The sequence below is a fragment of the Taudactylus pleione genome, unplaced genomic scaffold (genome assembly GCF_031769625.1).
Source record: "Taudactylus pleione unplaced genomic scaffold, aTauple2 ptg000551l, whole genome shotgun sequence".
In the NCBI taxonomy this organism is placed as follows: Eukaryota; Metazoa; Chordata; class Amphibia; order Anura; family Myobatrachidae; genus Taudactylus; species Taudactylus pleione.
Window position 1 is genome coordinate 2,622,043 of NW_028284953.1, and position 23,887 is coordinate 2,645,929.

General features: G+C 35.9%; 14 non-coding genes across 14 annotated transcripts; all 14 read left to right on the forward strand.

Annotated features, from left to right (window-relative positions):
• Positions 1–965: 965 nt before the first annotated feature.
• TRNAH-GUG (transfer RNA histidin (anticodon GUG)) lies at positions 966–1,037 on the forward strand. The gene has a single exon. It is a non-coding gene; the product is annotated as a tRNA-His (tRNA).
• Positions 1,038–1,464: 427 nt separating this feature from the next.
• TRNAR-ACG (transfer RNA arginine (anticodon ACG)) lies at positions 1,465–1,537 on the forward strand. The gene has a single exon. It is a non-coding gene; the product is annotated as a tRNA-Arg (tRNA).
• Positions 1,538–2,623: 1,086 nt separating this feature from the next.
• Positions 2,624–2,696, forward strand: TRNAH-AUG (transfer RNA histidin (anticodon AUG)). The gene has a single exon. It is a non-coding gene; the product is annotated as a tRNA-His (tRNA).
• A 4,631-nt stretch (positions 2,697–7,327) lies between these two features.
• TRNAH-GUG (transfer RNA histidin (anticodon GUG)) lies at positions 7,328–7,399 on the forward strand. The gene has a single exon. It is a non-coding gene; the product is annotated as a tRNA-His (tRNA).
• Positions 7,400–7,828: 429 nt separating this feature from the next.
• On the forward strand, positions 7,829–7,901 carry TRNAR-ACG (transfer RNA arginine (anticodon ACG)). Its single transcript has one exon. It is a non-coding gene; the product is annotated as a tRNA-Arg (tRNA).
• A 1,085-nt stretch (positions 7,902–8,986) lies between these two features.
• On the forward strand, positions 8,987–9,059 carry TRNAR-ACG (transfer RNA arginine (anticodon ACG)). The gene has a single exon. It is a non-coding gene; the product is annotated as a tRNA-Arg (tRNA).
• Positions 9,060–9,646: 587 nt separating this feature from the next.
• TRNAH-GUG (transfer RNA histidin (anticodon GUG)) lies at positions 9,647–9,718 on the forward strand. Its single transcript has one exon. It is a non-coding gene; the product is annotated as a tRNA-His (tRNA).
• A 2,241-nt stretch (positions 9,719–11,959) lies between these two features.
• Positions 11,960–12,031, forward strand: TRNAH-GUG (transfer RNA histidin (anticodon GUG)). Its single transcript has one exon. It is a non-coding gene; the product is annotated as a tRNA-His (tRNA).
• Positions 12,032–12,460: 429 nt separating this feature from the next.
• TRNAR-ACG (transfer RNA arginine (anticodon ACG)) lies at positions 12,461–12,533 on the forward strand. The gene has a single exon. It is a non-coding gene; the product is annotated as a tRNA-Arg (tRNA).
• Positions 12,534–13,618: 1,085 nt separating this feature from the next.
• Positions 13,619–13,691, forward strand: TRNAR-ACG (transfer RNA arginine (anticodon ACG)). Its single transcript has one exon. It is a non-coding gene; the product is annotated as a tRNA-Arg (tRNA).
• A 587-nt stretch (positions 13,692–14,278) lies between these two features.
• On the forward strand, positions 14,279–14,350 carry TRNAH-GUG (transfer RNA histidin (anticodon GUG)). Its single transcript has one exon. It is a non-coding gene; the product is annotated as a tRNA-His (tRNA).
• Positions 14,351–16,584: 2,234 nt separating this feature from the next.
• Positions 16,585–16,656, forward strand: TRNAH-GUG (transfer RNA histidin (anticodon GUG)). Its single transcript has one exon. It is a non-coding gene; the product is annotated as a tRNA-His (tRNA).
• A 1,587-nt stretch (positions 16,657–18,243) lies between these two features.
• TRNAR-ACG (transfer RNA arginine (anticodon ACG)) lies at positions 18,244–18,316 on the forward strand. The gene has a single exon. It is a non-coding gene; the product is annotated as a tRNA-Arg (tRNA).
• Positions 18,317–23,790: 5,474 nt separating this feature from the next.
• Positions 23,791–23,863, forward strand: TRNAR-ACG (transfer RNA arginine (anticodon ACG)). The gene has a single exon. It is a non-coding gene; the product is annotated as a tRNA-Arg (tRNA).
• Positions 23,864–23,887: the final 24 nt, after the last annotated feature.

The window sequence follows — 23,887 nt, forward strand, 5'->3', positions numbered from 1 at the left end:
GCTATCTTAACATGCTTTGAATAATTTAATTGTGAATTATTGTACTAAAGGACTGGGAATTTGACATAAATTCTGGAATTCAGGAAAGAAGAATGTTTGGGCTCTGTCTGAGTAAGTTCATTACATTTTTGAAAGATCTTTTAGCAGTCACAAGGATTATTGTACCTAAAACGTTTTTGGGAAACAATCCCTGCAGATAGTGGACAGTCAATTTCCAAAATGTGATTCTGTATATACTTCAATAACCATAAAACTCCAAAACTGGCTCAAAAACAGGAAAGACACTTCAATTACTACAGGGCACCTGGGCCAGTGGCGCAATGGATAACGTGTCTGACTACGGATCATAAGTTTGTAGGTTCAACTCCTACCTTGCTCGCTTAAATTTCAGTGATCATAAAGTGGTTAGTACTCTGCGTTGTGGCCGCAGCAACCCCGGTTCGAAAACAGGTCACAGCATTTTAATTTTGTTTCACAATCATGCATTTTTCCACAATACTGAATCTTAAGAAAATTTCAGAAAGTAAGCAGATTCTTTGAAGGTGCTTGCACTATTTGTGTTTAATGCTTAATATAAAGCTATCTTAACATGCTTTGAATAATTTAATTGTGAATTATTGTACTAAAGGACTGGGAATTTGACATAAATTCTAGAATTCAGGAAAGAAGAATGTTTGGGCTCTGTCAGAGTAAGTTCATCACATTTTTTAAAGATCTTTTAGCAGTCACAAGGATTATTTTACCTAAAACGTTTTTGGGAAACAATCCCTGCAGATAGTGTACAGTCAATTTCCAAAATGTGATTCTGTATATACTTCAATAACCATAAAATTCTGAAAACAGGCTCAAAAACAGGAAAGACACTTCAATTACTACAAGACACCCGGGACAGTGGGCAATGGATAACCTCTCTGACTATGGATCTGTAGATTGTAGGTTCTACTCCTACCTGGCTCGCTTAAATTGCCGTGATCGTATAGTGGTTAGTACTCTGCGTTGTGGCCGCAGCAACCCCGGTTCGAATCCGGGTCACGGCATTTTGATTTTGTTTCTCAATCATCCATTTTTTCACAATACTGAATCTTAAGAAAATTTCAGAAAGTAAGCAGATTCTTTGAAGGTGCTTGCACTATTTGTGTTTAATGCTTATTATAAAGCTATCTTAACATGCTTTGAATAATTTAATTGTGAATTATTGTACTAAAGTACTGTGAATTTGACATAAATTCTAGAATTCAGGAAATAAGAATGTTTGGGCTTCCTTCTGAGTAAGTTCATCACATTTTTGAAATATCTTTTAGCAGTCACAATTATTATTTTACCTAAAACGTTTTTGGGAAACAATCCCTGCAGATAGTGTACAGTCAATTTCCAAAATGTGATTCTGTATATACTTCAATAACCATAAAACTCTGAAAAAAGGCTCAAAAACAGGAAAGACACTTCAATTACTACAAAACACGTGGGCCAGTGGCGCAATGGATAACGTGTCTGACTACGAATCAGAAGATTGTAGGTTCGACTCCTACCTGGCTCGCTTATATTGTCTTGTTCGCATAGTGGTTAGTACTCTGCGTTGTGGCCGCAGCAACCCCGGTTCGAAAACAGGTCACGGCATTTTGGTTTTGTTTCACAATCATCCATTTTTTCACAATACTGAAACTTAAGAAAATTTCAGAAAGTAAGCAGATTCTTTGAAGGTGCTTGCACTATTTGTGTTTAATGCTTATTATAAAGCTATCTTAACATGCTTTGAATAATTTAATTGTGAATTATTGTACTAAAGTACTTGAAATTTGACATAAATTCTAGAATTCAGGAAAGAAGAATGTTTGGGCTCTGTCAGAGTAAGTTCATCACATTTTTTAAAGATCTTTTAGCAGTCACAAGGATTATTTTACCTAAAACGTTTTTGGGAAACAATCCCTGCAGATAGTGTACAGTCAATTTCCAAAATGTGATTCTGTATATACTTCAATAACCATAAAACTCTGAAAAAAGGCTCAAAAACAGGAAAGACACTTCAATAACTACAAAACACGTGGGCCAGTGGCGAAATGGATAATGCGTCTGACTACGGATCAGAAGATTGTAGGTTCGACTCCTACCTGGCTTGCTTAAATTGCCGTGATCGTATAGTGGTTAGTACTCTGCGCTGTGGCCGTATCAACCCCGGTTCGAATCCGGGTCACAGCATTTTGATTTTGTTTCTCAATCATCCATTTTTTCAAAATACTGAATCTTAAGAAAATTTCAGAAAGTAAGCAGATTCTTTGAAGGTGCTTGCACTATTTGTGTTTAATGCTTATTATAAAGCTATCTTAACATGCTTTGAATAATTTAATTGTGAATTATTGTACTAAAGTACTGTGAATTTGACATAAATTCTAGAATTCAGGAAATAAGAATGTTTGGGCTTCCTTCTGAGTAAGTTCATCACATTTTTGAAATATCTTTTAGCAGTCACAATTATTATTTTACCTAAAACGTTTTTGGGAAACAATCCCTGCAGATAGTCTACAGTCAATTTCCAAAATGTGATTCTGTATATACTTCAATAACCATAAAACTCTGAAAATAGGCTCAAAAACAGGAAAGACACTTCAATTACTACAAAACACGTGGGCCAGTGGCACAATGGATAACGCGTCTGACTATGGATCAGAAGATTGTAGGTTCGACTCCTACCTGGCTCGCTTATATTGCCGTGATCGTATAGTGGTTAGTACTCTGTGTTGTGGCCGCAGCAACCCCGGTTCGAAAACAGGTCAAGGCATTTTGATTTTGTTTCTCAATCATCCATTTTTTCACAATACTGAATCTTAAGAAAATTTCAGAAAGTAAGCAGATTCTTTGAAGGTGCTTGCACTATTTGTGTTTAATGCTTATTATAAAGCTATCTTAACATGCTTTGAATAATTTAATTGTGAATTATTGTACTAAAGTACTTGGAATTTGACATAAATTCTAGAATTCAGAAAAGAAGAATGTTTGTGCTCTGTCAGAGTAAGTTCATCACATTTTTTAAAGATCTTTTAGCAGTCACAAGGATTATTTTACCTAAAACGTTTTTGGGAAACAATCCCTGCAGATAGTGTACAGTCAATTTCCAAAATGTGATTCTGTATATACTTCAATAACCATAAAATTCTGAAAACAGGCTCAAAAACAGGAAAGACACTTCAATTACTACAAGACACCCGGGACAGTGGGCAATGGATAACGTGTCTGACTATGGATCTGTAGATTGTAGGTTCTACTCCTACCTGGCTCACTTAAATTGCCGTGATCATATAGTGGTTAGTACCCTGCGTTGTGGCCGCAGCAACCCCGGTTCGAATCCGGGTCACGGCATTTTGATTTTGTTTCTCAATCATCCATTTTTTCACAATACTGAATCTTAAGAAAATTTCAGAAAGTAAGCAGATTCTTTGAAGGTGCTTGCACTATTTATGTTTAATGCTTATTATAAAGCTATCTTAACATGCTTTGAATAATTTAATTGTGAATTATTTTACTAAAGGACTAGGAATTTGACATAAATTCTGGAATTCAGGAAAGAAGAATGTTTGGGCTCTGTCTGAGTAAGTTCATCACATTTTTTAAAGATCTTTTAGCAGTCACAAGGATTATTTTACCTAAAACGTTTTTGGGAAACAATCCCTGCAGATAGTGTACAGTCAATTACCAAAATGTGATTCTGTATATACTTCAATAACCATAAAACTCTGAAAAAAGTCTCAAAAACAGGAAAGACACTTCAATTACTACAAAACACGTGAACCAGTGGCGCAATGGATAACGCGTCTGACTACGGATCAGAAGATTGTAGGTTCGACTCCTACTTGGCTCGCTTATATTGCCTTGATCGCATAGTGGTTAGTACTCTGCATTGTGGCCGCAGAAACCCGGTTCGAAAACAGGTCACGGCATTTTGATTTTGTTTCTCAACCATCCATTTTTTCACAATACTGAATTTTAAGAAAATTTCAGAAAGTAAGCAGATTCTTTGAAGGTGCTTGCACTATTTGTGTTTAATGCTTATTATAAAGCTATCTTAACATGCTTTGAATAATTTAATTGTGAATTATTGTACTAAAGTACTGGGAATTTGACATAAATTCTAGAATTCAGGAAAGAAGAATGTTTGGGCTCTGTCAGAGTAAGTTCATCACATTTTTTAAAGATCTTTTAGCAGTCACAAGGATTATTTTACCTAAAACGTTTTTGGGAAACAATCCCTGCAGATAGTGTACAGTCAATTTCCAAAATGTGATTCTGTATATACTTCAATAACCATAAAACTCTGAAAAAAGGCTCAAAAACAGGAAAGACACTTCAATTGCTACAAAACACGTGGGCCAGTGGTGCAATGGATAACGTGTCTGACTATGCATCATAAGTTTGTAGGTTTGACTCCTACCTGGCTCGCTTAAATTGCCGTGATCGTATAGTGGTTAGTACTCTGCGTTGTTGCCGCAGCAACCCTGGTTCGAATCCGGGTCACGGCATTTTGATTTTGTTTCTCAATCATCCATTTTTTCACAATACTGAATCTTAAGAAAATTTCAGAAAGTAAGCAGATTCTTTGAAGGTGCTTGCACTATTTGTGTTTAATGCTTATTATAAAGCTATTTTAACATGCTTTGAATAATTTAATTGTGAATTATTGTACTAAAGTACTTGGAATTTGACATAAATTCTAGAATTCAGAAAAGAAGAATGTTTGGGCTCTGTCAGAGTAAGTTCATCACATTTTTTAAAGATCTTTTAGCAGTCACAAGGATTATTTTACCTAAAACGTTTTTGGGAAACAATCCCTGCAGATAGTGTACAGTCAATTTCCAAAATGTGATTCTGTATATACTTCAATAACCATAAAATTCTGAAAACAGGCTCAAAAACAGGAAAGACACTTCAATTACTACAAGACACCCGGGACAGTGGGCATTGGATAATGTGTCTGACTATGGATCTGTAGATTGTAGGTTCTACTCCTACCTGGCTCACTTAAATTGCCGTGATCATTTAGTGGTTAGTACTCTGCGTTGTGGCCGCAGCAACCCCGGTTCGAATCCGGGTCACGGCATTTTGATTTTGTTTCTCAATCATCCATTTTTTCACAATACTGAATCTTAAGAAAATTTCAGAAAGTAAGCAGATTCTTTGAAGGTGCTTGCACTATTTGTGTTTAATGCTTATTATAAAGCTATCTTAACATGCTTTGAATAATTTAATTGTGAATTATTTTACTAAAGGACTAGGAATTTGACATAAATTCTAGAATTCAGGAAAGAAGAATGTTTGGGCTCTGTCTGAGTAAGTTCATTACATTTTTTAAAGATCTTTTAGCAGTCACAAGGATTATTGTACCTAAAACATTTTTGGGAAACAATCCCTGCAGAAAGTGTACAGTCAATTTCCAAAATGTGATTCTGTATATACTTCAATAACCATAAAACTTTAAAACAGGCTCAAAAACAGGAAAGACTCTTCAATTGCTACAAGACACCTGGGACAGTGGGCAATGGATAACGTGTCTGACTATAGATCAGAAGATTGTAGGTTCGACTCCTACCTAGCTCACTTAAATTGGCATGATCGTATAGTGGTTAGTACTCTGCGTTGTGGCCGCAGCAACCCCGGTTCGAATCCGGGTCACGGCATTATGATTTTGTTTCTCAATCATCCATTTTTTCACAATACTGAATCTTAAGAAAATTTCAGAAAGTAAGAATATTCTTTGAAGGTGCTTGCACTATTTGTTTTTAATTCTTATTATAAAGCTTTCTTAACATGCTTTGAATAATTTAATTGTGAATTATTGTACTAAAGGACTGGGAATTTGACATAAATTCTGGAATTCAGGAAAGAAGAATGTTTGGGCTGTCTGAGTAAGTTCATTACATTTTTGAAAGATCTTTTAGCAGTCACAAGGATTATTGTACCTAAAACCTTTTTGGGAAACAATCCCTGCAGATAGTGTACATTCAATTTCCAAAATGTGATTCTGTATATACTTCAATAACCATAAAACTCCAAAACTGGCTCAAAAACTGGAAAGACACTTCAATTACTACAAGACACCCGGGACAGTGGGCAATGGATAACGTGTCTGACTATGGATCTGTAGATTGTAGGTTCGACTCTTACCTTGCTCGCTTAAATTGCCGTGATCGTATAGTGGTTAGTACTCTGCGTTGTGGCCGCAGCAACCCCGGTTCGAATCCAGGTCACGGCATTTTGATTTTGTTTCTCAATCATCCATTTTTTCACAATACTGAATCTTAAGAAAATTTCAGAAAGTAAGCAGATTCTTTGAAGGTGCTTGCACTATTTGTGTTTAATGCTTATTATAAAGCTATCTTAACATGCTTTGAATAATTTTATTGTGAATTATTGTACTAAAGTACTGGGAATTTGACATAAATTCTAGAATTCAGGAAAGAAGAATGTTTGGGCTTCCTTCTGAGTAAGTTCATCACATTTTTGAAATATCTTTTAGCAGTCACAATTATTATTTTACCTAAATCGTTTTTGGGAAACAATCCCTGCAGATAGTGTACAGTCAATTTCCAAAATGTGATTCTGTATATACTTCAATAACCATAAAACTCTGAAAATAGGCTCAAAAACAGGAAAGACACTTCAATTACTACAAAACACGTGGGCCAGTGGTGCAATGGATAACGAGTCTGACTACGGATCAGAAGATTGTAGGTTCGACACCTACCTGGCTCGCTTATATTGCCTTCATCGCATAGTGGTTAGTACTCTACATTGTGGCCGTAGCAACCCCGGTTCGAAAACAGGTCACGGCATTTTGATTTTGTTTCTCAATCATCCATTTTTTCACAAAACTCAATCTTAAGAAAATTTCAGAAAGTAAGCAGATTCTTTGAAGGTGCTTGCCCTATTTGTGTTTAATGCTTATTATAAAGCTATCTTAACATGCTTTGAATAATTTAATTGTGAATTATTTTACTAAAGGACTGGGAATTTGACATAAATTCTGGAATTCAGGAAAGAAGAATGTTTGTGCTCTGTCTGAGTAAGTTCATTACATTTTTGAAAGATCTTTTAGCAGTCACAAGGATTATTGTACCTAAAACGTTTTTGGGAATCAATCCCTGCAGATAGTGTACAGTCAATTTCCAAAATGTGATTCTGTATATACTTCAATAACCATAAAACTTTAAAACAGGCTCAAAAACAGGAAAGACACTTCAATTACTACAGGGCACCTGGGCCAGTGGCGCAATGTATAATGTGTCTGACTATGGATCATAAGTTTGTAGGTTCGACTCCTACCTGGCTCGCTTACATTGCCGTGATCGTATAGTGGTTAGTGCTCTGCGTTGTGGCCGCAGCAACCCTGGTTCGAATCCGGGTCACGGCATTTTGATTTTGTTTCTCAATCATCCATTTTTTCACAATACTGAATCTTAAGAAAATTTCAGAAAGTAAGCAGATTCTTTGAAGGTGCTTGCACTATTTGTGTTTAATGCTTATTATAAAGCTATCTTAACATGCTTTGAATAATTTAATTGTGAATTATTGTACTAAAGTACTTGGAATTTTTGACATAAATTCTAGAATTCAGGAAAGAAGAATGTTTGGGCTTCCTTCTGAGTGAGTTCATCACATTTTTGAAATATCTTTTAGCAGTCACAATTATTATTTTACCTAAAACGTTTTTGGGAAACAATCCCTGCAGATAGTGTACAGTCAATTTCCAAAATGTGATTCTGTATACACTTCAATAACCATAAAACTCTGAAAATAGGCTCAAAAACAGGAAAGACACTTCAATTTCTACAAATCACTTGGGCCAGTGGCGCAATGGATAACGCGTCTGACTACGGATCAGAAGATTGTAGGTTCGACTCCTACCTTGCTCGCTTATATTGCGTTGATCGTATAGTGGTTAGTACTCTGAGTTGTGGCCGCAGCAACCCCGGTTCGAAAACAGGTCACGGCATTTTGATTTTGTTTCTCAATCATCCATTTTTTCACAATACTGAATCTTAAGAAAATTTCAGAAAGTAAGCAGATTCTTTGAAGGTGCTTGCACTATTTGTGTTTAATGCTTATTATAAAGCTATCTTAACATGCTTTGAATAATTTAATTGTGAATTATTTTAATAAAGGACTGGGAATTTGACATAAATTCTGGAATTCAGGAAAGAAGAATGTTTGGGCTCTGTCTGAGTAAGTTCATTACAGTTTTGAAAGATCTTTTAGCAGTCATAAGGATTATTGTACCTAAAACATTTTTGGGAAACAATCCCTGCAGATAGTGTACAGTCAATTTCCAAAATGTGATTCTGTATATACTTCAATAACCATAAAACTCTGAAAACAGGCTCAAAAACAGGAAAGACACTTCAATTACCACAAGGCAACTGGGCCGGTGGCGCAATGGATAACGCGTCTGACTACGGATCAGAAGATTGTTGGCTCAATTCCTACCTGGCTCGCTTATATTTCCATGATTGTACAGTGGTTAGTACTCTGCGTTGTGGCCGCAGCAACCACGGTTCGAAAATGGGTCTCGGCATTATGATTTTGGTTCTCAATCATCCATTTTTTCACAATACTGAATCTTAAGAAAATTTCAGAAAGTAAGAAGATTCTTTGAAGGTGCTTGCACTATTTGTTTTTAATGCTTATTATAAAGCTTTCTTAACATGCTTTGAATAATTTAATTGTGAATTATTGTACTAAAGGACTGGGAATTTGACATAAATTCTGGAATTCAGTAAAGAAGAATGTTTGGGCTCTGTCTGAGTAAGTTCATCACATTTTTTAAAGATCTTTTAGCAGTCACAAGGATTATTTTACCTAAAACATTTTAGGGAAACAATCCCTGCAGATAGTGTACAGTCAATTTCCAAAATGTGATTCTGTATATACTTCAATAACCATAATACTCTGAAAATAGGCTCAAAAACAGGAAAGACACTTCAATTATTGCAAAGCACGTGGGCCAGTGGCGCAATGGATAACGCGTCTGACTACGGATCAGAAGATTGTAGGTTCGACTCCTACCTGGCTCGCTTATATTGCCTTGATCACATAGTGGTTAGTACTCTGCATTGTGGCCGCAGAAACCCCGGTTCGAAAACAGGTCACGGCATTTTGATTTTGTTTCTCAACCATCCATTTTTTCACAATACTGAATTTTAAGAAAATTTCAGAAAGTAAGCAGATTCTTTGTAGGTGCTTGCACTATTTGTGTTTAATGCTTATTATAAAGCTATCTTAACATGCTTTGAATAATTTAATTGTGAATTATTGTACTAAAGTACTGGGAATTTGACATAAATTCTAGAATTCAGGAAAGAAGAATGTTTGGGCTCTGTCAGAGTAAGTTCATCACATTTTTTAAAGATCTTTTAGCAGTCACAAGGATTATTTTACCTAAAACGTTTTTGGGAAACAATCCCTGCAGATAGTGTACAGTCAATTTCCAAAATGTGATTCTGTATATACTTCAATAACCATAAAACTCTGAAAAAAGGCTCAAAAACAGGAAAGACACTTCAATTACTACAAAACACATGGGCCAGTGGCGCAATGGATAACGTGTCTAACTATGCATCATAAGTTTGTAGGTTCGACTCCTACCTGGCTCGCTTAAATTGCCGTGATCGTATAGTGGTTAGTACTCTGCGTTGTGGCTGCAGCAACCCTGGTTCGAATCCGGGTCACGGCATTTTGATTTTGTTTCTCAATCATCCATTTTTTCACAATACTGAATCTTAAGAAAATTTCAGAAAGTAAGCAGATTCTTTGAAGGTGCTTGCACTATTTGTGTTTAATGCTTATTATAAAGCTATCTTAACATGCTTTGAATAATTTAATTGTGAATTATTGTACTAAAGTACTTGGAATTTGACATAAATTCTAGAATTCAGAAAAGAAGAATGTTTGGGCTCTGTCAGAGTAAGTTCATCACATTTTTTAAAGATCTTTTAGCAGTCACAAGGATTATTTTACCTAAAACGTTTTTGGGAAACAATCCCTGCAGATAGTGTACAGTCAATTTCCAAAATGTGATTCTGTATATACTTCAATAACCATAAAATTCTGAAAACAGGCTCAAAAACAGGAAAGACACTTCAATTACTACAAGACACCCGGGACAGTGGGCATTGGATAACGTGTCTGACTATGGATCTGTAGATTGTAGGTTCTACTCCTACCTGGCTCACTTAAATTGCCGTGATCATATAGTGGTTAGTACTCTGCGTTGTGGCCGCAGCAACCCCGGTTCGAATCCGGGTCACGGCATTTTGATTTTGTTTCTCAATCATCCATTTTTTCACAATACTGAATCTTAAGAAAATTTCAGAAAGTAAGCAGATTCTTTGAAGGTGCTTGCATTATTTGTGTTTAATGCTTATTATAAAGCTATCTTAACATGCTTTGAATAATTTAATTGTGAATTATTTTACTAAAGGACTAGGAATTTGACATAAATTCTAGAATTCAGGAAAGAAGATTGTTTGGGCTCTGTCTGAGTAAGTTCATTAAATTTTTTAAAGATCTTTCAGCAGTCACAAGGATTATTGTACCTAAAACATTTTTGGGAAACAATCCCTGCAGATAGTGTACAGTCAATTTCCAAAATGTGATTCTGTATATACTTCAATAACCATAAAACTTTAAAACAGGCTCAAAAACAGGAAAGACTCTACAATTGCTACAAGAAACCTGGGACAGTGGGCAATGGATAACGCGTCTGATTATAGATCAGAAGATTGTAGGTTCGACTCCTACCTAGCTCACTTAAATTGTCATGATCGTATAGAGGTTAGTACTCTGCGTTGTGGCCGCAGCAACCCCGGTTCGAATCCGGCTCACGGCATTTTGATTTTGTTTCTCAATCATCCATTTTTTCACAATACTGAATCTTAAGAAAATTTCAGAAAGTAAGCAGATTCTTTGAAGGTGCTTGCACTATTTGTGTTTAATGCTTATTATAAAGCTATCTTAACATGCTTTGAATAATTTTATTGTGAATTATTGTACTAAAGTACTGGGAATTTGACATAAATTCTAGAATTCAGGAAAGAAGAATGTTTGGGCTTCCTTCTGAGTAAGTTCATCACATTTTTGAAATATCTTTTAGCAGTCACAATTATTATTTTACCTAAATCGTTTTTGGGAAACAATCCCTGCAGATAGTGTACAGTCAATTTCCAAAATGTGATTCTGTATATACTTCAATAACCATAAAACTCTGAAAATAGGCTCAAAAACAGGAAAGACACTTCAATTACTACAAAACACGTGGGCCAGTGGTGCAATGGATAACGAGTCTGACTACGGATCAGAAGATTGTAGGTTCGACACCTACCTGGCTCGCTTATATTGCCTTCATCGCATAGTGGTTAGTACTCTACATTGTGGCCGTAGCAACCCCGGTTCGAAAACAGGTCACGGCATTTTGATTTTGTTTCTCAATCATCCATTTTTTCACAAAACTCAATCTTAAGAAAATTTCAGAAAGTAAGCAGATTCTTTGAAGGTGCTTGCCCTATTTGTGTTTAATGCTTATTATAAAGCTATCTTAACATGCTTTGAATAATTTAATTGTGAATTATTTTACTAAAGGACTGGGAATTTGACATAAATTCTGGAATTCAGGAAAGAAGAATGTTTGTGCTCTGTCTGAGTAAGTTCATTACATTTTTGAAAGATCTTTTAGCAGTCACAAGGATTATTGTACCTAAAACGTTTTTGGGAATCAATCCCTGCAGATAGTGTACAGTCAATTTCCAAAATGTGATTCTGTATATACTTCAATAACCATAAAACTTTAAAACAGGCTCAAAAACAGGAAAGACACTTCAATTACTACAGGGCACCTGGGCCAGTGGCGCAATGTATAATGTGTCTGACTATGGATCATAAGTTTGTAGGTTCGACTCCTACCTGGCTCGCTTACATTGCCGTGATCGTATAGTGGTTAGTGCTCTGCGTTGTGGCCGCAGCAACCCTGGTTCGAATCCGGGTCACGGCATTTTGATTTTGTTTCTCAATCATCCATTTTTTCACAATACTGAATCTTAAGAAAATTTCAGAAAGTAAGCAGATTCTTTGAAGGTGCTTGCACTATTTGTGTTTAATGCTTATTATAAAGCTATCTTAACATGCTTTGAATAATTTAATTGTGAATTATTGTACTAAAGTACTTGGAATTTTTGACATAAATTCTAGAATTCAGGAAAGAAGAATGTTTGGGCTTCCTTCTGAGTGAGTTCATCACATTTTTGAAATATCTTTTAGCAGTCACAATTATTATTTTACCTAAAACGTTTTTGGGAAACAATCCCTGCAGATAGTGTACAGTCAATTTCCAAAATGTGATTCTGTATACACTTCAATAACCATAAAACTCTGAAAATAGGCTCAAAAACAGGAAAGACACTTCAATTTCTACAAATCACTTGGGCCAGTGGCGCAATGGATAACGCGTCTGACTACGGATCAGAAGATTGTAGGTTCGACTCCTACCTTGCTCGCTTATATTGCGTTGATCGTATAGTGGTTAGTACTCTGAGTTGTGGCCGCAGCAACCCCGGTTCGAAAACAGGTCACGGCATTTTGATTTTGTTTCTCAATCATCCATTTTTTCACAATACTGAATCTTAAGAAAATTTCAGAAAGTAAGCAGATTCTTTGAAGGTGCTTGCACTATTTGTGTTTAATGCTTATTATAAAGCTATCTTAACATGCTTTGAATAATTTAATTGTGAATTATTTTAATAAAGGACTGGGAATTTGACATAAATTCTGGAATTCAGGAAAGAAGAATGTTTGGGCTCTGTCTGAGTAAGTTCATTACAGTTTTGAAAGATCTTTTAGCAGTCATAAGGATTATTGTACCTAAAACATTTTTGGGAAACAATCCCTGCAGATAGTGTACAGTCAATTTCCAAAATGTGATTCTGTATATACTTCAATAACCATAAAACTCTGAAAACAGGCTCAAAAACAGGAAAGACACTTCAATTACCACAAGGCAACTGGGCCGGTGGCGCAATGGATAACGCGTCTGACTACGGATCAGAAGATTGTTGGCTCAATTCCTACCTGGCTCGCTTATATTTCCATGATTGTACAGTGGTTAGTACTCTGCGTTGTGGCCGCAGCAACCACGGTTCGAAAATGGGTCTCGGCATTATGATTTTGGTTCTCAATCATCCATTTTTTCACAATACTGAATCTTAAGAAAATTTCAGAAAGTAAGAAGATTCTTTGAAGGTGCTTGCACTATTTGTTTTTAATGCTTATTATAAAGCTTTCTTAACATGCTTTGAATAATTTAATTGTGAATTATTGTACTAAAGGACTGGGAATTTGACATAAATTCTGGAATTCAGTAAAGAAGAATGTTTGGGCTCTGTCTGAGTAAGTTCATCACATTTTTTAAAGATCTTTTAGCAGTCACAAGGATTATTTTACCTAAAACATTTTAGGGAAACAATCCCTGCAGATAGTGTACAGTCAATTTCCAAAATGTGATTCTGTATATACTTCAATAACCATAATACTCTGAAAATAGGCTCAAAAACAGGAAAGACACTTCAATTATTGCAAAGCACGTGGGCCAGTGGTGCAATGGATAACGCGTCTGACTACGGATCAGAAGATTGTAGGTTCGACTCCTACCTGGCTCGCTTATATTGCCTTGATCACATAGTGGTTAGTACTCTGCATTGTGGCCGCAGAAACCCCGGTTCGAAAACAGGTCACGGCATTTTGATTTTGTTTCTCAACCATCCATTTTTTCACAATACTGAATTTTAAGAAAATTTCAGAAAGTAAGCAGATTCTTTGTAGGTGCTTGCACTATTTGTGTTTAATGCTTATTATAAAGCTATCTTAACATGCTTTGAATAATTTAATTGTGAATTATTGTACTAAAGTACTGGGAATTTGACATAAATTCTAGAATTCAGGAAAGAAGAATGTTTGGGCTCTGTCAGAGTAAGTTCATCACATTTTTTAAAGATCTTTTAGCAGTCACAAGGATTATTTTACCTAAAACGTTTTTGGGAAACAATCCCTGCAGATAGTGTACAGTCAATTTCCAAAATGTGATTCTGTATATACTTCAATAACCATAAAACTCTGAAAAAAGGCTCAAAAACAGGAAAGACACTTCAATTACTACAAAACACATGGGCCAGTGGCGCAATGGATAACGTGTCTGACTATGCATCATAAGTTTGTAGGTTCGACTCCTACCTGGCTCGCTTAAATTGCCGTGATCGTATAGTGGTTAGTACTCTGCGTTGTGGCTGCAGCAACCCTGGTTCGAATCCGGGTCACGGCATTTTGATTTTGTTTCTCAATCATCCATTTTTTCACAATACTGAATCTTAAGAAAATTTCAGAAAGTAAGCAGATTCTTTGAAGGTGCTTGCACTATTTGTGTTTAATGCTTATTATAAAGCTATCTTAACATGCTTTGAATAATTTAATTGTGAATTATTGTACTAAAGTACTTGGAATTTGACATAAATTCTAGAATTCAGAAAAGAAGAATGTTTGGGCTCTGTCAGAGTAAGTTCATCACATTTTTTAAAGATCTTTTAGCAGTCACAAGGATTATTTTACCTAAAACGTTTTTGGGAAACAATCCCTGCAGATAGTGTACAGTCAATTTCCAAAATGTGATTCTGTATATACTTCAATAACCATAAAATTCTGAAAACAGGCTCAAAAACAGGAAAGACACTTCAATTACTACAAGACACCCGGGACAGTGGGCATTGGATAACGTGTCTGACTATGGATCTGTAGATTGTAGGTTCTACTCCTACCTGGCTCACTTAAATTGCCGTGATCATATAGTGGTTAGTACTCTGCGTTGTGGCCGCAGCAACCCCGGTTCGAATCCGGGTCACGGCATTTTGATTTTGTTTCTCAATCATCCATTTTTTCACAATACTGAATCTTAAGAAAATTTCAGAAAGTAAGCAGATTCTTTGAAGGTGCTTGCATTATTTGTGTTTAATGCTTATTATAAAGCTATCTTAACATGCTTTGAATAATTTAATTGTGAATTATTTTACTAAAGGACTAGGAATTTGACATAAATTCTAGAATTCAGGAAAGAAGATTGTTTGGGCTCTGTCTGAGTAAGTTCATTAAATTTTTTAAAGATCTTTCAGCAGTCACAAGGATTATTGTACCTAAAACATTTTTGGGAAACAATCCCTGCAGATAGTGTACAGTCAATTTCCAAAATGTGATTCTGTATATACTTCAATAACCATAAAACTTTAAAACAGGCTCAAAAACAGGAAAGACTCTACAATTGCTACAAGAAACCTGGGACAGTGGGCAATGGATAACGCGTCTGATTATAGATCAGAAGATTGTAGGTTCGACTCCTACCTAGCTCACTTAAATTGTCATGATCGTATAGAGGTTAGTACTCTGCGTTGTGGCCGCAGCAACCCCGGTTCGAATCCGGCTCACGGCATTTTGATTTTGTTTCTCAATCATCCATTTTTTCACAATACTGAATCTTAAGAAAATTTCAGAAAGTAAGCAGATTCTTTGAAGGTGCTTGCACTATTTGTGTTTAATGCTTATTATAAAGCTATCTTAACATGCTTTGAATAATTTAATTGTGAATTATTTTACTAAAGGACTAGGAATTTGACATAAATTCTAGAATTCAGGAAAGAAGAATGTTTGGGCTCTGTCTGAGTAAGTTCATTACATTTTTTAAAGATCTTTAGCAGTCACAAGGATTATTGTACCTAAAACATTTTTGGGAAACAATCCCTGCAGATAGTGTACAGTCAATTTCCAAAATGTGATTCTGTATATACTTCAATAACCATAAAACTTTAAAACAGGCTCAAAAACAGGAAAGACTCTTCAATTGCTACAAGACACCTGGGACAGTGGGCAATGGATAACGTGTCTGACTATAGATCAGAAGATTGTAGGTTAGACTCCTACCTAGCTCACTTAAATTGGCATGATCGTATAGTGGTTAGTACTCTGCGTTGTGGCCGCAGCAACCCCGGTTCGAATCCGGGTCACGGCATTATGATTTTGTTTCTCAATCATCCATTTTTTCACAATACTGAATCTTAAGAAAATTTCAGAAAGTAAGAATATTCTTTGAAGGTGCTTGCACTATTTGTTTTTAATTCTTATTATAAAGCTTTCTTAACATGCTTTGAATAATTTAATTGTGAATTATTGTACTAAAGGACTGGGAATTTGACATAAATTCTGGAATTCAGGAAAGAAGAATGTTTGGGCTGTCTGAGTAAGTTCATTACATTTTTGAAAGATCTTTTAGCAGTCACAAGGATTATTGTACCTAAAACCTTTTTGGGAAACAATCCCTGCAGATAGTGTACATTCAATTTCCAAAATGTGATTCTGTATATACTTCAATAACCATAAAACTCCAAAACTGGCTCAAAAACTGGAAAGACACTTCAATTACTACAAGACACCCGGGACAGTGGGCAATGGATATCGTGTCTGACTATGGAACTGTAGATTGTAGTTTCGACTCTTACCTGGCTCGCTTAAATTGCCGTGATCGTATAGTGGTTAGTACTCTGCGTTGTGGCCGCAGCAACCCCGGTTCGAATCCGGGTCACGGCATTTTGATTTTGTTTCTCAATCATCCATTTTTTCACAATACTGAATCTTAAGAAAATTTCAGAAAGTAAGCAGATTCTTTGAAGGTGCTTGCACTATTTGTGTTTAATGCTTATTATAAAGCTATCTTAACATGCTTTGAATAATTTAATTGTGAATTATTGTACTAAAGTACTGGGAATTTGACATAAATTCTAGAATTCAGGAAAGAAGAATGTTTGGGCTTCCTTCTGAGTAAGTTCATCACATTTTTGAAATATCTTTTAGCAGTCACAATTATTATTTTACCTAAATCGTTTTTGGGAAACAATCCCTGCAGATAGTGTACAGTCAATTTCCAAAATGTGATTCTGTATATACTTCAATAACCATAAAACTCTGAAAATAGGCTCAAAAACAGGAAAGACACTTCAATTACTACAAAACACGTGGGCCAGTGGTGCAATGGATAACGCGTCTGACTACGGATCAGAAGATTGTAGGTTCGACACCTACCTGGCTCGCTTATATTGCCTTGATCACATAGTGGTTAGTACTCTGCATTGTGGCCGTAGCAACCCCGGTTCGAAAACAGGTCACGGCATTTTGATTTTGTTTCTCAATCATCCATTTTTTCACAAAACTCAATCTTAAGAAAATTTCAGAAAGTAAGCAGATTCTTTGAAGGTGCTTGCCCTATTTGTGTTTAATGCTTATTATAAAGCTATCTTAACATGCTTTGAATAATTTAATTGTGAATTATTTTACTAAAGGACTGGGAATTTGACATAAATTCTGGAATTCAGGAAAGAAGAATGTTTGTGCTCTGTCTGAGTAAGTTCATTACATTTTTGAAAGATCTTTTAGCGGTCACAAGGATTATTGTACCTAAAACGTTTTTGGGAATCAATCCCTGCAGATAGTGTACAGTCAATTTCCAAAATGTGATTCTGTATATACTTCAATAACCATAAAACTTTAAAACAGGCTCAAAAACAGGAAAGACACTTTAATTACTACAGGGCACCTGGGCCAGTGGCGCAATGTATAACGTGTCTGACTATGGATCATAAGTTTGTAGGTTCGACTCCTACCTGGCTCGCTTACATTGCCATGATCGTATAGTGGTTAGTACTCTGCGTTGTGGCCGCAGCAACCCCGGTTCGAATCCGGGTCACAGCATTTTGATTTTGTTTCTCAATCATCCATTTTTTCACAATACTGAATCTTAAGAAAATTTCAGAAAGTAAGCAGATTCTTTGAAGGTGCTTGCACTATTTGTGTTTAATGCTTATTATAAAGCTATCTTAACATGCTTTGAATAATTTAATTGTGAATTATTGTACTAAAGTACTTGGAATTTTTGACATAAATTCTAGAATTCAGGAAAGAAGAATGTTTGGGCTTCCTTCTGAGTGAGTTCATCACATTTTTGAAATATCTTTTAGCAGTCACAATTATTATTTTACCTAAAACGTTTTTGGGAAACAATCCCTGCAGATAGTGTACAGTCAATTTCCAAAATGTGATTCTGTATACACTTCAATAACCATAAAACTCTGAAAATAGGCTCAAAAACAGGAAAGACACTTCAATTACTACAAAACATGTGGGCCAGTGGCGCAATGGGTAACGCATCTGACTACGGATCAGAAGATTGTAGGTTCGACTCCTACCTGGCTCGCTTATATTTCCTTGATCGTATAGCGGTTAGTACTCTGCGTTGTGGCTGCAGCAACCCCGGTTTGAAAACAGGTCACGGCATTTTGATTTTGTTTCTCAATCATCCATTTTTTCACAATACTGAATCTTAAGAAAATTTCAGAAAGTAAGCAGATTCTTTGAAGGTGCTTGCACTATTTGTGTTTAATGCTTATTATAAAGCTATCTTAACATGCTTTGAATAATTTAATTGTGAATTATTTTAATAAAGGACTGGGAATTTGACATAATTTCTCTAATTCAGGAAAGAAGAATGTTTGGGCTCTGTCTGAGTAAGTTCATTACATTTTTGAAAGATCTTTTAGCAGTCACAAGGATTATTGTACCTAAAACATTTTTGGGAAACAATCCCTGCAGAGAGTGTACAGTCAATTTCCAAAATGTGATTCTGTATATACTTCAATAACCATAAAACTCTGAAACAGGCTCAAAAACAGGAAAGACACTTCAATTACTCCAAGACAACTGGGCCGGTGGCGCAATGGATAACGCGTCTGACTACGGATCAGAAGATTGTTGGTTCAATTCTTACCTGGCTCGCTTATATTTCCATGATTGTACAGTGGTTAGTACTCTGCATTGTGGCCGCAGCAACCACGGTTCGAAAGTGGGTCACTTCAATTACTACAGGGCACCTGGGCCAGTGGCGCAATGGATAACGCGTCTGACTACGGATCAGAAAATTGTAGGATAGACTCCTACCTAGCTCACTTAAATTGTCATGATTGTATAGAGGTTAGTACTCTGCGTTGTGGCCGCAGTAACCCCGGTTCGAATCCGGGTCACCGCATTTTGATTTTGTTTCTCTATCATCCATTTTTTCACAATACTGAATCTTGAGAAAATTTCAGAAAATAAGCAGATTCTTTGAAGGTGCTTGCACTATTTGTGTTTAATGCTTATTATTCAGCTATCTTAACATGCTTTGAATAATTTAATTGTGAATTATTGTACTAAAGGACTGGGAATTTGACTTAAATTCTGGAATTCAGGAAAGAAGAATGTTTGGGCTCTGTCTGAGTAAGTTCATTACATTTTTGAAAGATCTTTTAGCATTCACAAGGATTATTGTACCTAAAACGTTTTTGGGAAACAATCACTGCAGATAGTGTACAGTCAATTTCCAAAATGTGATTCTGTATATACTTCAATAACCATAAAACTCTAAAACAGTCTCAAAAACAGGAACGACACTTCAATTATTACAGGGCACCTGGGCCAGTGGCGCAATGGATAATGTGTCTGACTATGGATCATAAGTTTGTAGGTTCAACTTCTACCTGGCTCGCTTATATTTCCATGATCGTATAGTGGTTAGTACTCTGCGTTGTGGCCGCAGCAACCCCGGTTCGAAAACAGGTCACAGCATTTTAATTTTGTTTCACAATCATGCATTTTTTCACAATACTGAATCTTAAGAAAATTTCAGAAAGTAAGCAGATTCTTTGAAGGTGCTTGCACTATTTGTGTTTAATGCTTAATATAAAGCTATCTTAACATGCTTTGAATAATTTAATTGTGAATTATTTTACTAAAGGACTAGGAATTTGACATAAATTCTGGAATTCAGGAAAGAAGAATGATTCGGCTCTGTCTGAGTAAGTTCATTAAATTTTTGAAAGATCTTTTAGGAGTCACAAGGATTATTGTACCTAAAACGTTTTTGGGAAACAATCCCTGCAGATAGTGTACAGTCAATTTCCAAAATGTGATTCTATATATACTTCAATAACCATAAAACTCTGAAAACTGGCTCAGAAACAGGAAAGACACTTCAATTACTACAAGACACCTGGGACAGTGGGCAAAGGATAACGTGTCTGACTATGGATCTGATGATTGTAGATTCACCTCCTACCAGGCTCGCTTAAATTGCCGTGATCGTATAGTGGTTAGTACTCTGCGTTGTGGCTGCAGCAACCCAGGTTCGAAAACGGGTCACAGCATTTTGATTTTGTTTCACAATCATCCATTTTTTCACAATACTGAATCTTAAGAAAATTTCAGAAAGTAAGCAGATTCTTTGAAGGTGCTTGCACTATTTGTGTTTAATGCTTATTATAAAGCTATCTTAACATGCTTTGAATAATTTAATTGTGAATTATTGTACTAAAGGACTGGGAATTTGACATTAATTCTGGAATTCAGGAAAGAAGAATGTTTGGGCTCTGTCTGAGTAAGTTCATCACATTTTTTAAAGATCTTTTAGCAGTCACAAGGATTATTTTACCTAAAACGTTTTTGGGAAACAATCCCTGCAGATAGTGTAGAGTCAATTTCCAAAATGTGATTCTGTATATACTTCAATAACCATAAAATTCTGAAAACAGGCTCAAAAACAGGAAAGACACTTCAATTACTACAAGACACCGGGGACAGTGGGCAATGGATAACGTGTCTGACTATGGATCTGTAAATTGTAGGTTCGACTCCTACCTGGCTCGCTTAAATTGCCATGATCGTATAGTGGTTAGTTCTCTGCGTTGTGGCCGCAGCAACCCCGGTTCGAATCCGGGTCACGGCATTTTGATTTTGTTTCTCAATCATCCATTTTTTCACAATACTGAATCTTAAGAAAATTTCAGAAAGTAAGCAGATTCTTTGAAGGTGCTTGCACTATTTGTGTTTAATGCTTATTATAAAGCTATCTTAACATGCTTTGAATAATTTAATTGTGAATTATTGTACTAAAGGACTGGGAATTTGACATAAATTCTGGAATTCAGGAAAGAAGAATGTTTGGGCTCTGTCTGAGTAAGTTCATTACATTTTTGAAAGATCTTTTAGCAGTCACAAGGATTATTGTATCTAAAACGTTTTTGGGAAACAATCCCTGCAGATAGTGGACAGTCAATTTCCATAATGTGATTCTGTATATACTTCAATAACCATAAAACTCCAAAACTGGCTCAAAAACAGGAAAGACACTTCAATTACTACAGGGCACCTGGGCCAGTGGCGCAATGGATAACGTGTCTGACTACGGATCATAAGTTTGTAGGTTCAACTCCTACCTTGCTCGCTTAAATTTCAGTGATCATAAAGTGGTTAGTACTCTGCGTTGTGGCCGCAACAACCCCGGTTCGAAAACAGGTCACAGCATTTTAATTTTGTTTCACAATCATGCATTTTTCCACAATACTGAATCTTAAGAAAATTTCAGAAAGTAAGCAGATTCTTTGAAGGTGCTTGCACTATTTGTGTTTAATGCTTAATATAAAGCTATCTTAACATGCTTTGAATAATTTAATTGTGAATTATTGTACTAAAGGACTGGGAATTTGACATATATTCTAGAATTCAGGAAAGAAGAATGTTTGGGCTCTGTCAGAGTAAGTTCATCACATTTTTTAAAGATCTTTTAGCAGTCACAAGGATTATTTTACCTAAAACGTTTTTGGGAAACAATCCCTGCAGATAGTGTACAGTCAATTTCCAAAATGTGATTCTGTATATACTTCAATAACCATAAAATTCTGAAAACAGGCTCAAAAACAGGAAAGACACTTCAATTACTACAAGACACCCGGGACAGTGGGCAATGGATAACCTCTCTGACTATGGATCTGTAGATTGTAGGTTCTACTCCTACCTGGCTCGCTTAAATTGCCGTGATCATATAGTGGTTAGTACTCTGCGTTGTGGCCGCAGCAACCCCGGTTCGAATCCGGGTCACGGCATTTTGATTTTGTTTCTCAATCATCCATTTTTTCACAATACTGAATCTTAAGAAAATTTCAGAAAGTAAGCAGATTCTTTGAAGGTGCTTGCACTATTTGTGTTTAATGCTTATTATAAAGCTATCTTAACATGCTTTGAATAATTTAATTGTGAATTATTGTACTAAAGTACTGTGAATTTGACATAAATTCTAGAATTCAGGAAAGAAGAATGTTTGGGCTTCCTTCTGAGTAAGTTCATCACATTTTTGAAATATCTTTTAGCAGTCACAATTATTATTTTACCTAAAACGTTTTTGGGAAACAATCACTGCAGATAGTGTACAGTCAATTTCCAAAATGTGATTCTGTATATACTTCAATAACCATAAAACTCTGAAAAAAGGCTCAAAAACAGGAAAGACACTTCAATTACTACAAAACACGTGGGCCAGTGGCGCAATGGATAACGCGTCTGACTACGGATCAGAAGATTGTAGGTTCGACTCCTACCTCGCTCGCTTATATTGTCTTGTTCGCATAGTGGTTAGTACTCTGCGTTGTGGCCGCAGCAACCCCGGTTCGAAAACAGGTCACGGCATTTTGATTTTGTTTCACAATCATCCATTTTTTCACAATACTGAAACTTAAGAAAATTTCAGAAAGTAAGCAGATTCTTTGAAGGTGCTTGCACTATTTGTGTTTAATGCTTATTATAAAGCTATCTTAACATGCTTTGAATAATTTAATTGTGAATTATTTTAATAAAGGACTGGGAATTTGACATAAATTCTGGAATTCAGGAAAGAAGAATGTTTGGGCTCTGTCTGAGTAAGTTCATTACATTTTTGAAAGATCTTTTAGCAGTCACAAGGATTATTGTACCTAAAACATTTTTGGGAAACAATCCCTGCAGAGAGTGTACAGTCAATTTCCAAAATGTGATTCTGTATATACTTCAATAACCATAAAACTCTGAAAACAGGCTCAAAAACAGGAAAGACACTTCAATTACTCCAAGACAACTGGGCCGGTGGCGCAATGGATAACGCGTCTGACTACGGATCAGAAGATTGTTGGTTCAATTCTTACCTGGCTCGCTTATATTTCCATGATTGTACAGTGGTTAGTACTCTGCATTGTGGCCGCAGCAACCACGGTTCGAAAGTGGGTCACTTCAATTACTACAGGGCACCTGGGCCAGTGGCGCAATGGATAACGCGTCTGACTACGGATCAGAAAATTGTAGGTTAGACTCCTACCTAGCTCACTTAAATTGTCATGATTGTATAGAGGTTAGTACTCTGCGTTGTGGCCGCAGTAACCCCGGTTTGAATCCGGGTCACCGCATTTTGATTTTGTTTCTCTATCATCCATTTTTTCACAATACTGAATCTTGAGAAAATTTCAGAAAATAAGCAGATTCTTTGAAGGTGCTTGCACTATTTGTGTTTAATGCTTATTATTAAGCTATCTTAACATGCTTTGAATAATTTAATTGTGAATTATTGTACTAAAGTACTGTGAATTTGACATAAATTCTAGAATTCAGGAAATAAGAATGTTTGGGCTTCCTTCTGAGTAAGTTCATCACATTTTTGAAATATCTTTTAGCAGTCACAATTATTATTTTACCTAAAACGTTTTTGGGAAACAATCACTGCAGATAGTGTACAGTCAATTTCCAAAATGTGATTCTGTATATACTTCAATAACCATAAAACTCTGAAAAAAGGCTCAAAAACAGGAAAGACACTTCAATTACTACAAAACACGTGGGCCAGTGGCGCAATGGATAACGCGTCTGACTACGGATCAGAAGATTGTAGGTTCGACTCCTACCTGGCTCGCTTATATTGTCTTGTTCGCATAGT